Source organism: Hemicordylus capensis, chromosome 1 (assembly GCF_027244095.1).
Source record: "Hemicordylus capensis ecotype Gifberg chromosome 1, rHemCap1.1.pri, whole genome shotgun sequence".
Taxonomy (NCBI): Eukaryota; Metazoa; Chordata; class Lepidosauria; order Squamata; family Cordylidae; genus Hemicordylus; species Hemicordylus capensis.
The window spans coordinates 115251602-115266943 of NC_069657.1; the positions used below are offsets into that span (position 1 = coordinate 115251602).

The following is a 15342-nucleotide window of genomic DNA, read 5'->3' on the forward strand; positions in this document are numbered from 1 at the left end:
ACACTTTTAAAATTAATGCAGATACAATCATTCACACAAAAACATGTACAAATGTACAGATATCTATGTGCATCATGTTTGAATAGGGGCAGATTCAAATGAACAGCAGCCTAATAATGGGACCAGCAGCCTAATAAGCAGAACCATGTCAAAAACATGCCCATCCCAACAGCACTAAAAAAACATACTGACACAATCTCTGCACATCCTTTAATCACATGCAATGAGTGTTTAGGAAAATCACCTCTCTACAAAGGGCTTTTGTAGCACATGTAGAAGGGTGATTCCAATGAACGCCCCTCGTTTGGAATTCAAGGACATGCCAATATTGTGTAAGCACATCCTTTTGTGACATCAGCATGGGCACTTTCTTGCTGCACCCCAACATTATTGCGTGTAGCAGCTACTGTTAATTTGAACCAGTCCAAGTACAAACATGGACAAACATGCATAGGATCAGGTTGCAAGTAGTCATTGTATTTAAACAAGAACGCTTGTCAAATAGGGGCTTATCAGAGAACCCAGATGCAACATTAACTATTAAAAAAACTTTTTTCTGTTAGTATTAATGAATGAAATGTGATAAACCACATGGAACAGCACACACACACAAAACACCTACAGGCAACCTATTTCGTACTGAGGGCAAAAATGAAGGTATTTTGCTTATGTTCGTAAACCAAGCAGATGACAAACCATTCTGAAATTGGTCTCTCAATTCAAAGAGTTTTATCACAATGGAACATACATCTTCCACTGTTCCTTGAAGGAAACTTACTGCAGGCTGTGTGCATGAGCCTCCACAAGAAGTACATGTATCACACATTACATCATGAGATGGTGGAAGGATACATGCATGCTTGTTCCTTTACCACAGGAACACAATCCTCTGCTGAGATAAGCAATGGAACTGACATTAATGAAGAATCTATTTTGTTTTATTTAACACATTTTAATACCACCCCATACACAAGTCCCTGGGCAGTTCACAATCTAAAAAAACAATTAAAACATCAACACAATTAATGTTGTGTTAATTCACTTATTTCTATTTATATTCACAATTCTCCAATCTCCCTGAGTTAAGACACAAAGGCCCAATCCTCACTGCTAAGAGGATTTTCTTGTGGTGGAGGAGTAGGCCTGCATGCAATTCTCTACCATGCATGTAAAGTATGATGCAGGCAATCACGTGCTCATCTAGCCAAACCCTCAAAAAAGATGAAAGACCAGGCAATTTGGTACTTTGTGTGTATCAATGTAAAACACCTGCTCATTTGGTCATGTTTTGTCATCAGAATGTTGGAAAGGGAAATGTTGGCCTATTATTCCATCACAGGAAAAGGGTCATAAACCTCTAAACTCTAAACATTGTCCTAGAAACAGAAAATTCAATCAGTATCACACTGAATTAAAATTATCATATACTTTTGACATATGGAGTCAGTTCAAATGATAATGTCTAAGCCTCCTTTTAAACTATACCTTTTGCACTCAAATACAAATTGCAGAGTGCAAAATCCACTTGCCTCATGTCAGATCTGACTGGTTCACATACTCCAATATACAAAAATCAAGGGTCCCATCGTTCTTTAAATCCTGACTTTTTGAGGAAAGGTAGTGATTTGTACTCATTTATTGTATTACTATACCTAGGTACAAGAAATAGTGTAAGAAGCTCTAAATGTTTGGAGCACTTCCAGAAGATAGAAAGACTCACATTTTGTTGAACCTCTGAGGAACAAGGAATTCCAGAGTAGTGGACCGCTAAAAATGCTTCCCTGGGCCAGTTCAGATGAATAGCAGCCTGCAGAATGCAGTAACATCAGGGTCATGGTGCGAATGCACGCACCTCAACTTCATTACACGTGGGGACTGCTGCAGGCCACTGTTCATCTGAATTGGTCCGCTGTGAGTCGAGGTTGCATGCGAGTACAGGAGTGATTTAGTCTAGATGGGACTCTTGGCTGAGCTTAAAAATTTTACTTCGCTCTTTCCCTCTATTTCAGGAGTAGGCAACGTGTCTCTCTCCAATGTGGTCGAACTACATGCCCAGCTGTAATAAATTGGAGAGGGTGGAATTTCAGTTCAGCAACATCTGGAGAGGCACAAACTGCCCACCCCTGTTCTAGTCCTTTACCATTCTTGACCCCACTTTCACAAATGATCTCTGTAAATATTGATAGTTTTGTGTTTTTTTTTAAGTTAAAATTCTCACAGAAAACCACTGCACTGCACAGAGATCTTTTGCCATCCCTTATTACCTTTAAGTTGTTTTTGAATGAATATTTCTGCTTACCAAACACCACACACAGATTATCAGCAGTCATCTACTCCATTTGAACTATCTACATATTTCAGATTTTTCCCCTCACTTACACTTATTGGCCTTCTAGGCATTTAAACCTAACCACCATAATCCAATGCAGAGTTAGGTGCTGATGGGCTTAACTCTGTGATGGATTGTGGTCAACATCTACTTTTTCTCTTACTGGAAGATTAAAAGCCAGTATTTTACCAGGAATAAATGAGAGTGATTGCTGATGCATTTAAATGGCCAGAAGAAATCTGGATCTTGTATATGATGCTTGAAAATGTAAGGAAAAATTACCAGAAAGAACTGCGGGTGGGACTGAAAAGTAGCTTATGGGGTGGTCAGATGCACTGACATCTTTGGAGCATAATCTTTCTGCCATGTAACAAAAGAAACACTCCACTTATATTAATAACTGGACACTTTCGAAGTATAATCAAAGTAACGACAGGATAAGGAAATAACTGAAAAACTGAGTACTGACAGAAGGTACCTCCTAACGATTTGCAATGTGAAAAATAATACAGTTTTTAAAAGAACTATTTTAACCTACCTGGAGTTTCACATTCCTACTTCAGATGCCATATATGTTTAACTTTGTTAAGTCCAAAGAGTTATTTTCTGCTGCCCAGATATTACTTCCATAGGAGCCTTTGAGCTTATCTACACATTCAGAAGAGCCAATGAGTGGAGCCCTAATACTGTAGTACTTCCAAACGAAGGTGGTGAGATGAGGCTTAAAGTTATTATTTATTCATTCATTCATTCATTCAATTTATATATCACCCTTCCTGAAGTGGTTCAAGGTGGTTCAAATTAAAATCAAATACACAGAATAAAACAATTAAAATAATGAAACATTTAAAGCAGATTAAATATCATCAAAATTAAGGTTACAACTAGGTATCATCAAAAGCCAGGATGAAGAGCTTCCAAGACAGAGTCATCTTATATCCACAGGGAGTATGCTCCACAACCTAGGGTGAGCAACTGAGAAGGCCCACTCCCATGTCGCCACCTGATGAAATGAGGGCACCTGATGATGGATCCCTCCTGATGTTCTTAATGAGCGGTGGGGCAAGAATGCGCATATTAGCTCAATGGCCGAAGTGGCTAAGCGCAATATTGCAGCAATAATGAGATTTTTCTGGTCTAAGGGGGGGAATTATATCCCAGCAGCAATCAAACTTTATAAAATCAAGGTGGTTCCCCAAATACTTTATGGAGCCCAATTGGGGATGTATGCAAAATTTGGCGAACTAGAAAAAATCCAAACTGGTTTCTTGAGGAAGCTATTTGGTGCCCCCAACTGTGTGTCCAACGCAGTGATCCACTCAGAGGCGGGCATTCTCAAACTGGAGTCCAAGGCCTGGATGTTATCAATCAACTATTGGATAAAACTGCATCTTTCCCCAACAGGATTAATCCCCAAATTACTGGCAGCAGAGCCACAAGCATCCTGGTGCAAGGAAATAACGCACAAGCTTTCCTGCTGCGGATTATCTCCTGCTTTACTGTTGGAGGCTGGTACGACTACAGCTCGCAAATTGGTGCAGCAAAGACTGGTCGATATAGAAATACAAAATGAGAGGGCTATTTTACCTCAATTTTACAAATCTGTACAGCTAAAGACAGACTTAAGCCCAGCTACCTACTTGTTTACAATTACTCAATGCAATCATAGATGGGCTTTCTCTAGGGCAAGGTTTAACGCCTTCCCTTCAGTGCTTTTATATGGGAAGTATAACAAATTGCCCTATGAAAAGCGCACATGTCCTTGTGGCCAGGAGATTGAGTCAATGGCCCATATCTTATTAAAATGTCCACTTTACCAGGATGTAAGGCAGCAATTAATCCATCTCTTGCTAAATAATTTGAAGGGGAAAACCGGGGATCTTCTTTTAAAGTACTTATTAGCCGATGAAGATTCAGTAATCTCCAGAACAGTTGCTAAGTACTCTTATGTGGCTTTTAAAATAAGAGTCTTAAACTCATGAGGGTATTCTTTTTTAAAAAAACTGCCATTTTTAGGTATATATATATATACTCTTATTTTAAGGATTTTATGTGATTTTGAGTTATTAATGATTGTACATTTCTCTTTTGGTCACTGACTGTAAATAAATAAAGTAAGTAAGCGGTGGGGATCTTGTAGAGAAAGGACCTCTTCTCAGGTAACCCAGACCTAAGCCATTTAGGCTTAGTTATGGTGAAAGCTTTGTTCACATCAAGATTCCCTCCACACAGAAAATTAGCATATTGGGAGGAAAGAAAAGTTAAAACCCTTGTCTCTGACTTACCAGTTTCTCATGATTAGGGAGCTTGTGCCATGATGGAGTATTCAAAACTCAAAGTTACCTCTACAGGTGGCCCTTGCTACCTACAGACCCTGAACCTGTGGTTGAATCATAGAGGCTCAGTTTATTTATACACAGGGGTTAAAATAGAGTTATTTTTGCCTAGCCACAGTTCTTGAATGGCAGGAAATTACTTCCATCATTTTCTGCCACCATTTTGCAGTGCTGAACCATTTTATGGCTCCTTTCTGGAGAAAAAAGGCTTTAAAAAAGAACAAAAATTGGAGGATTTTGAAGTTGGGGGGGGTAGAAAGCTGAAGAGTTGAAGACCAAGGTACTCTACTTATTTCTGATTCTCTGATTCCCACCCCACCCCTGGTTTTTCTTGTAATCTGCAGCACACTTCCGTGTGCTTAGGAACCTAACCACCCAATCCCGATGGGATTATATGTGCTTTATTTGTGGTTTTGTTATCCACAGAAATAGGCGGGAACAGAAACCCCACAAATAACAAGGGCCACCTGTACTGAATAGCTCAGTCTCAGCCCTATATCAAATGATTATGCCAATGTAAAGTTCAGTCTAGCTCTCCACAGACATCTCATTTACAGACACCACATGTACTACCTGGCACCATAACACCCAGCTCTTTATAATGTACTTTTTAATACACATTTTAAAATAAAGTTTCTTGTTAGAATCAGCATATCTTTAAAAGTTCAGAAAATGAAAACAATGTCTATGACAGACTTGTGTGAACACACCTATGAAAATAAAAGGACATTTTGAAGAAGATTCACTGGAAAAATCTATGACCAACAGGAAGTATCTATTTATGCAAATATGAGTAAAGAAATTCATCGGAGAGTTTGGTTACATTTTGTCGAAGATAACATGTTCTCTGAAGACCACGCTGCCTTACTTGATGCTGCGCATAAGATAATCTGTTACAGGAGGCTTACAAATCCATTTAAATTGATTTTAATTAATGAATCAATCACTAGCCACTGACGACTGGGTTTATAGACAATGAACAACTTGATGCCCCAGGCCTCTAATTCCCACCTGAAATCCACATTATAGTGATAAGTTGCCTCTTGGTCTGACATCCAAACGTGCTGCTTTTAAGTCCAGCTAAGAGTGTTTTATTCACTAGAAAATGGAGAAATCAAAGTCCCAGATCTTAAAAATTCAAAATTGTAAAAACCTCAAATCATGGTAGGCAAACAACTGAAACCATTATATTACTACAATATAAGGCTGAATTTTAAAACCTCAAGTACCTTTTATTTAACTTAAATAGGAAAAATAGTCCTTCATACTGCCTGAAAAAAAGAGTTCATAATACATTCTTTGATCATACATTTTTTTATTCACTGCACAGAGCTATCTCAAAACAATGGCAGCTGTTTTGGTTCTAACACAACATGCAGGGATGCCCAAAAGTCATATGTACTTTTTTTTCCTGAATTAAAACTGGAGGAAAGCCAGAGGGGTTGAGGCAGCACAAGGCTATTTGTTATTTCCAGTCAAGGATAAACTATCATTCCTCCAAATGACAAATGCAGGTGACTGAGTGCCTATCAGTCTAGTCATAAAGCAGTGCCACCCAAAAGAGGGGGGCAGTTTCAACATACTCAACAGAATATCTAGTATGCAGAAGCAGATGCATCTGAAAGCTGAAAGCAATTTATTCTTTTTAAAAAAACCAAACCAAGAGGGCATATCTTATGTAGTATTGTTTGTTCAAATGGAGGACATGTGCTGGCCAGTCAGAAAGGTAAAGTGTGGCATCAAGTCGATTTCGACTCCTGGCACCCACAGAGCCCTGTGGTTGTCTTTGATAGAATACAGGAGGAGTTTACCATTGCCGCCTCCTCCTGCACAGTATGAGATGATGCCTTTCAGCTTCTTCCTATATCGCTGCTGCTCGATATAGTACCAGTGGGGATTCGAACCGGCAACCTTCTGCTTGTTAGTCAAGCATTTCCCCGCTGCGCCTCTTAAGGTGACCTTGGCCAATCATAGCTATACTAAAATTCTCCATTTTCAATGGGCAACTCTCATTTCTGTCCCAAAGTAGGAAAAAGAAGTCTAAAGAAACCAGAAGTCAGATGGCTGAAAATGAATGTTTGTGAACAAGCTAAAAAAAGGCATAGGAAAATAAGGAGGAGGGATGGGGGGAAATGGTCTAACAGTTTACAGTACACAGGCAGGAGGCAGGCAGGTGATGCGGGATGCATACTGTGAAGTTTTAAAAACAGAAAAAACCTAACCCTAACCCTTCCTGCACTATACAGGACTGTATCAGGAAGGACAAAATACTACACGGTTAGCTGAACAGTAAAGGTAAAGGGTGCAATTGAGTCCGTGTCGACTCCTGGTAACCATAGAGACCTGTGGTTTTCTTTGGTAGTATACAGGAGGGGTTTACCATTGCCTCCTCCCGCACAGTCTGAGATGATGCCTTTCAGCATCTTCCTATATTGCTGCTGCTGAACAGTACTCCTCCTTTAAAGGGTTGGGTACACAGTGCAACATTACCTCTGTTCAGGCTATCCTGGCATGTATACATTATTAAGGAGGATATGGAAGTTGCAGAAAAGCTAAATGAGTTCTTTGCAGTTCATGACAGAGGATACTGATTATTTACCTATTCTTGAACCAGACTTTTTGGGGATGGAGGCTAAATAACTGAGTCAGATAGAAGTGACAAGAGCTGATGTTCTAAACTGTCTGGAAAAATTGAAGACTAGCAAATCACCAGGGCCAGACAGCATCAATCCAAGAGTCCTTAAATAACACAAATGTGAAATTGCCGACCTCCTTGCTAAAAAATATAACTTTCCCTACAATCAGGCTCTGTACCAGAGGACTGGAAAGCAGCAAATGTAACACCAATTTTCAAAAAGGGATCCAGGGTGATCCAGGAAATTACAGGCTGGTTAGCTTAACATCTGTTCCAGGCAAAGTGATGGAAAGCATTCTCAAGGATAGAATTGTAAAGCACATAGAAGAAAAGGCCCTACTGGGGAAGAATCAGCATGGCTTCTGCAAAGGCCATGCCTTTTGGAGTTCTTTGAGAGTGTCAACAAGTGTGTGGATCAAGGTGATCCAGTTGACATACAGGTGAAACTCGGAAAATTAGAATATCGTGCAAAAGTCCATTAATTTCAGTAATGCAAATTAAAAGGTGAAACTGATATATGAGACAGACGCATTACATGCAAAGCGAGATAAGTCAAGCCTTAATTTGTTATAATTGTGATGATCATGGTGTACAGCTCATGAAAACCCCAAATCCACAATCTCAGAAAATTAGAATATTACATGGAACCAAGAAGACAAGGATTGAAGAATAGAACAATATTGGACCTCTGAAAAGTATACAGTGTACTGTGCTTGATTGGCCAGCAAACTCGCCTGACCTGACCCCATAGAGAATCTATGGGGCATTGCCAAGAGAAGGATGAGAGACATGAGACCAAACAATGCAGAATTGCTGAAGGCCGCTAATGAAGCATCCTGGTCTTCCATAACACCTCATCAGTGCCACAGGCTGATAGCATCCATGCCATGCCGCATTGAGGCAGTAATTGCTGCAAAAGGGGCCCAAACCAAGTACTGAATACATATGCATGCTTATACTTTTCAGAGGTCCAATATTGTTCTGTTCTTCAATCCTTGTCTTCTTGGTTCCATGTAATATTCTAATTTTCTGAGATTGTGGATTTGGGGTTTTCATGAGCTGTACGCCATGATCATCACAATTATAACAAATTAAGGCTTGACTTATCTCGCTTTGCATGTAATGCGTCTGTCTCATATATCAGTTTCACCTTTTAATTTGCATTACTGAAATTAATGGACTTTTGCACGATATTCTAATTTTCCGAGTTTCACCTGTAGTATACCTGGACTTCCAAAAAACTTTTGACAAAGTTCCTTATCAAAGACTCTTGAGAAAACTTAGCAGTCATGGCATAAGGGGACAAGTACATGTATGGATTACTACCTGGTTGAAGAACAGGAAACTGAGGGTAGGTATAAACGGAGAGTTTTCACAATGGAGGGTAGTAAGAAGTGGGGTCCCCTGGGGATCTGTACTCAGACTAGTGCTTTTTAATTTATTCATAAGCAATTTAGAAGTTGGGGTAAACAGTGAGGTGGCCAAATTTGCAAAGGATACCAAACTCTTTAGCATAGTGAAATCCAAAACAGATTGAGGAGCTCCAAAAGGATCTCTCCAAACTGGGGGAGTGGGCGACAAAACGGCAAATGTGGTTCAGTGTTGGCAAGTGTAAAGTGATGCACATTGGGACGAAAAACCCCAACTTCAAGTATACGCTGATGGGATCTAAGCTGTCGGTGACTGACCAGGAGTGGGATCTTGAGGTCATGGTGGACAGCTTGTTGAAAGTGTTGACTCAATGTGCAGCAGCTGTGAAAAAGGCCAATTCCATGCTAGGGATCATTAGAAAGGGGATTGGAAATAAAACTGCTAATAATGCCTTTATACGAAACTATGGTGCTGCCACACTTGGAGTACTGCGTACAATTCTGAACACATCATCTAAAAAAGGACATTGTAGAACTGGAAAAGTGCAGAAGAGGACAACCAAGATTATCAGGGGCCTAGAGCACCTTTCTGATGAGGCAAGGCTACAACACCTGGGGCTATTTAGTTTAGAAAAAAAGACTTTGGGGAGACATGATAGAGGTCTATAAAATCATGCATGGTGTTGAGAAAGTGGATAGAGAGAAATTTTTCTTCCTCTCACATAACACAAGAACCAGGGGTCATCCCATGAAATTGATTGCCATGAAATTTAGGACCAACTCCATCGGAAGTACTTTTTCACACAACACAAAAACAACTTGTGGAATTCTCTGCCACAGGATGTGGTGACAGCTAACAACCTGGATGGCTTTAAGAGGGGTTTGAATAACTTCATGGAGGAGAGGTCTATCAATGGCTACTAGTTGGAGGGCTATAGGCCACCTCCAGCCTCAAGGCAGGATGCCTCTGAATACCAGTTGCAGGGGAGTAACAGCAGGAGAGCAGGCATGCCCTCAACTCTTGTCTGTAGGCTCCCAGTGGCATCTGGTGGGCCACTGTGTGAAACAGGATGCTGGACTAGATGGCCTTGGGCCTGATCCAGCAGGGCTGTTCTTATGTTCAGGTACAGTGGGGACATAAGTGCTACAGAAAGCCCTTTCCCCACACACTCCATATCCATGCCTTCCTGCATCTCCAGGTATAGAGTTTGACTGCAGAAGCAAACAGTGTATTCTTCCGGGGGGGGGGGGTATTTGGATGGTGCATCCACATAAGGAGGTGTTACTAGTTAGCACACTCACATCTCTACTGTACCCAAATACATGGTACCCAGATAGCAAACACCTGAATTGTTGCAGATTATATTTAGTGTACCTTGTTCCTAATATACTATTCACATTTTTTATTCTTAAGCAAGAAAAATATATATATACAGTTATCCCCCGCCAACCATGAGGGTTCCGTTCCAGGAAAACCTCATGGATGGTGAATTCGTGGTTGACAAACCATTGAAATCAATGGCAAACTGGGGATTAGGGGAATCACGGTTGCGAAGGGACCACAAAATACAGTAAAAATTAGGGGGGAAATCCCCCCAAATCATCAGGAGTGAGTAAGAGGGGTGAGAAGGGGACCCCCAAAAATTATCTTCCCCCCCCCAACCCCTGAAAAAATCCCACAAATTGAAACAAAGTCTCGCCAAACTGTGGATACTCAGGTCACGGTTTGCGAGACCAGTCACAATTTCCCGGTCACAGATACTCAAATCCGCAAGTGATAACAACCAGACATTTTGTTCAAAGTGTTAGTAATTAATTTTCCATTACACTCAACTTTCATATAGCTTGCACAAACGTACTCAAATCTTTTTACATGAGGAATCTGCTTTTCTTTTCTTTTCAAAAAAGATGTTCACTGTAAGTTGGTAGAAGCTTTTAAACTTAACTTTTTACTCAAACACATCTCTTACTAACAATTAACAGGCACAAAGCTACAGAGGGACAGTTGTGCATGCCTAGAAGTGTGTTGGGTATGTGGAAGTCAGCACTTCTCCATTCACTTTTTGAAACCCCATATGGAAAGGCTAAGCTATCCTGCCAAGGAGGTTAACTCTGGTCCAACTTGGATCAGCACTTTGACTCCATATAAGGCAGGTTCATACAAGACTGTTAAATGCAAAGGACTCTAGCAAAAGCAAAGGATGTGGAGATGTCAGATGTTTCAGTTTGCTCTAGAAAGAGAAGGGGCAGCATGAGAGACATCTGTCTTACCAGCTACCCAGGGTAAGTTGGAAAAAAATCACATTTCCAAGGGTTGGGGGTGATGTCTGTCAGGATTGACCCCTTGCCTAATGGGGTGCAGCTGTCTATCCTCTCCCATTGGTTTTCCAAGCAGAAAGGGTGGATTAGAGGTAACAATTAAGTGGGCGCTACTACATGCCTTTAACTGGGGTCCAGATAAATGCTATTTCATCATGCAAAATGTTTCAATATGTCTTATAACAAGGAAGAACACACTATGTAATAGGAGGTCACAGACAATAACTCAAACATATACAGACTCCATGATGAAAAAAGCAATTTTCTTATAAGAAAGTTGATATATCAGCAAAGTATTATTTTCCTCCAAGACAATGCTAGTCCTCACAATATCTTACCCCGAGAGCTAATTTGGGCACTACTTTTAATACAAGGACCACAGAATCAACAGGTGAAATTCCTATGCCTCTGCTTCTCACATTACTTTAAATATGAAGGATTCAAAAGCTTCTACAAATCTCACCATTTAAAGTAACATCCAAACTGGCAACAAAATCAGATGTTGCTTTCATCAGGGACCCTTGGTAAAAGTAGAAGGATAATCAAGCTTTTTCTCTACTCAGATGAAATATTATATGACTTCATGTCCTCTTTTCTTTGTTCATCCAGTCTGGATTTAAGCTGGATAGTAGAAATGGTGGGTGGGAAAGGAAACAGAATGAGAGAGATACTGTGTGAACTTATGACCACCAAATTTAACCACTTTGTCACCCAAATGTTTGAGCCCATAACAGCTGTAGGGATTTTATTTAATAGTCAATCAACACTGATGTGCCAGCTGTGCAGCTATGGGTTGCTGAGCTAAGCGGCACTCGCCAGTGGTCACTGAATAGTCATCTGAGCTTGGATCAGCTTTTGCTACCACAGTTCATAAGCTAATATAAATTCAACTAATTCTGTGGCAAGTGACAGCAGTCAGTATGTAGAGGTCAGGTCAGCTTGTGGTTTGTTTTTACACTCTATCAAAAGCACTAGGAGAACTGGGTAAGTACTGGGGGGACCTTTGGTGGAATGTAGTTTATGTATTTTAAACAGAAGATATGGACCCAATAACGAGCCCGGACCCAATAACGAGCCCGGACCCAATAACGAGCCCGGACTCTTTTAGTCTCCCTTTATCTCCAACCCTACCTACTACATACAAACACTGGAGTGGTGTTTTTTAAAAAAAAAAAAACCACTTATAACACCTACTTACAAAAACAAAAGCTAGTAGTAGACTTTTTTTTAGAAGATTAAAGCATAATAAGTTTACATTACGTCAACACACACACTCTGAGGATGTTCTCACAGGCAGCCAAGCCTCAACTTGGTTGCCTGTGAGAACCGCTGGAATCCATCAGGATCCCAGCAGTCCTGTGGCACCAAATCCAGCGCCAAAGCCTGGCTCTTAGCAGAGGTCAAGGGCACTTAACCTGGCTGCTGAGATCATGTGTCAATGCAAGCCGCTTGCAGCTCGCACTGACACAGAGACAGGCACCTAGAGCACTCATTTCCTGGGAGAATCCCCAAGTGCACTGTGCTTGGCACACGGTGCACTGTGGGATACCCGGAGGCGAGGATAACAAGTCCCAGTCAGTGTTCCCTCTAAGGTGCATGCCAAAGTCTAACCCTACCAACTCAGCTGATTTTAGCAGCTGCAGTGTCTCACTCTGTGCTCCCAAGATGCCTTTCCCTTCCCCAGTGCTGCCTTTTTGGCAGTCTCTGGAATGGTGACAGAGACTCGTGGTCTCATCATCATGCCTTTATCTTTTGTTGCCGGGGGATGTTACCTCAAGCAAGAGAAGTGAGAGAACAACCGAGTCCCCCGCCACCCAGGATGGCTGCTTCAAGGGCCAACCTTTCCTTCCCCAGTGCTGTCTTTTCCTTTCCTTCCCCAGCAATCTTTTTCTGCATTTCCCTCCACCAATGCCGCGTTTGCACTTGCCAGCATTAATATCGGCTCTCTCCTGCAAGGGAGGGAACCAATTATATCCATTCTGGCTGAGGCAAGTGCCTACTGGAAATAGTGACGGGCACGTGCATGCCTTGATCATGTTTCAGGAGGCTACTGCCTCATCCAGAGCGGGAGAATCCGTTCCCTTGCTTGCAGGAGAGCACCAGTTTTCCTGCTCTGTCTGCAGCAAGTGCAAACATGGCAGTGGTAGGGGGGAAGGCAGCAAAAGTTGGCTGGGGAAAGAAAGGAAAAGGTAGCACTGGGGAAAAGGAGAAGGGCCCTTGAAGCAGCCATCCCACTGCACGGGTGGCGGGAGAGTTGTTCTCTCACTTCTGTCGCTTGAGGTAAACAACACTCCCCCCTCCATAGGCAGCAAAAGAGAAAAGGTTTTGTGAGGACGAGTCTGTGTCCTTTCCACATCCACAACCACCACTTGAGAGTTTGCAGGAATGTAACTGCCAGGTAGGTAACTTCTGTGAGTTTTGTGGATGCTGATTTTATTAGGGTTTTTAAAACCCTATCTATCTATCTATCTATCTATCTATTTATTTATTTATTTATTTATTTATGAGAGTCACTTTAAGCTTAGTGTGAGCCACTTTGAGTGCCTTGGAAAAACAGCCTAAAATGTTTTAAATAAATAAAATAAAACACATACATAAAATAAAGGATTCCATGTGGGGTAAGAAATACATTCACACGGACCTTGTAATTACTCTTTGAGCTTCCATATTTATTGAACAAATTCTACTGAAAGAGCTAATACACACTGGGGACTTCTAGCACATTATTAGAGATCACACTGTTACAAAAGCCTGCTTTTTCAGCAGTACACAACTGCAACTATACATAAATGCCATAACTGCTCAATACTGTTTCTTGCTATATGTTTATGACAATTGACTTATCTAATAATCTACCAGAAAGAAAGTGCACAAGAATTGCGGGGGTGGGGTTTTACTGGAGTGCTGATCACTATTATAAAGTAGCCTCTATCCTGAGTTTCAAAGGGTATAAAAAGTCCCATTTGCACACATTTCTAGTACTGTTGTCCCTCGCCAACCACGAGGGTTCCGTTCCTGGAAAGCCTCGCAGTTGGCAAATTTGCGGTAGGCGAGCAATAAAGAAAGCATTGGAAACAGGGGATTAGGGGAACCGTGGTCACGGAAGGGCCAAAAAACAAGGTAAAACATAGAAAACATCACCCCAACCCCTGAAATTACCCCCCCAAAATCCAAAATTTAGGGGGAAAAGACAGCCAAGCCATGGATACTCAGGTCACAGTTGGCGAGACTGGTGACAGTTCTCCAGTTGCAGATACTCAAATCTGTGATTTGAGGGAGGGGCGACTGTATTTTGGACTTAAAAGAGGATTCCCCCCATTTCATTTCCCTATGGTTCACCCCATCTTACATTCCTCCTCCTAGAGTCCTTAGTTGGGAAGGAGAGCTAGTCTTGTTGCAGCAAGCATGAATTGTCCCCTTTGCTAAATAGAATCCAGCCTGGTTTGTATTTGCATAGGAGACTACGTGTGAGCACTGGAAGATATTCCCCTTAGGGAATGGGGCCGACCAGGGAAGAGAACCAGAGCACATGCAGAAGGTTCCACATTCCCTCTCTGGCATCTCCTCTCCAGATAGGGCTGAGAGTGACTCCTGCCTGTAACCTTGGAAAAGCTGCTGCCAGGCTATGTAGACAATAATTAGCTAGATGGACCAGCGGTCTTACTCAGTATAAGGCAGCTTCCTATGTTTATCTTTAAATTTCTGATGTTATTACCTGCCTTGAAGGTCCGAATCAGTTCCAAAAGGTGGAACAAACATGTACAAAATAATCAATCTACAGTTAAGGCCCTTATTTAACACTCTGACTTTGGCAAGCAGATAGTTTGGTTAATCGAAGGCAAATGTTAGCTCCAGTTAGCTCCAGATATTTGGAAGGAAATGGGAAGCCAATTATAGGGGCAACTAACACTCAGGCAATCAAAATTTTACAGGATAAGAGCAGAAAGCAAGGATGATTCAAATTTAAATAAAATTTAGACAACAGGGAGTTATTTGTTTTTTATTATTATTTTATAGGCCACTTTTAACCACCAATGGCAAATACAATTGCTATTAAAACAGAAGACAGATAAATAGAATTAGAAACTACTCTTCTTTCCTTCCATGTTTATGGTGTGTGTGTGTGGGTGTGTGTGTGTGTGGTGTCTATAGTGGCACATAATAATGAACCATGAACATTACCTTGATATTGCAACCCAGAAGAAAACTCATTCCACTCACTGCTGAAAAATATTAAAGGGAACTCTGGTCTCAGCCTCTATTGATGTAGGCTGCCTGGAGCAACACAGATAGTCAACTATGCTGCTCCCGTTAGCACGGGTCGTGTGGGCACGCAGTTTGACACACCACATC

At 41.3% G+C, this 15342-nt stretch overlaps 1 protein-coding gene across 7 annotated transcripts in view; it reads right to left on the bottom strand.

Moving 5' to 3' along the window:
* Nucleotides 1-15342, bottom strand: part of TEAD1 (TEA domain transcription factor 1) — a 261923-nt gene that overhangs the window by 231174 nt on the left and 15407 nt on the right. The window contains exon 1 of one of the 7 annotated variants that reach the window (XM_053272628.1): nt 11453-11530. The exons of the other annotated variants lie outside the window; for them this stretch is intronic. The gene's annotated coding sequence lies outside the window, so the exon portion shown is untranslated. Of the gene's footprint in view, nt 1-11452; nt 11531-15342 lie in introns of those variants that run through there. 7 annotated transcript variants of the gene reach the window in all.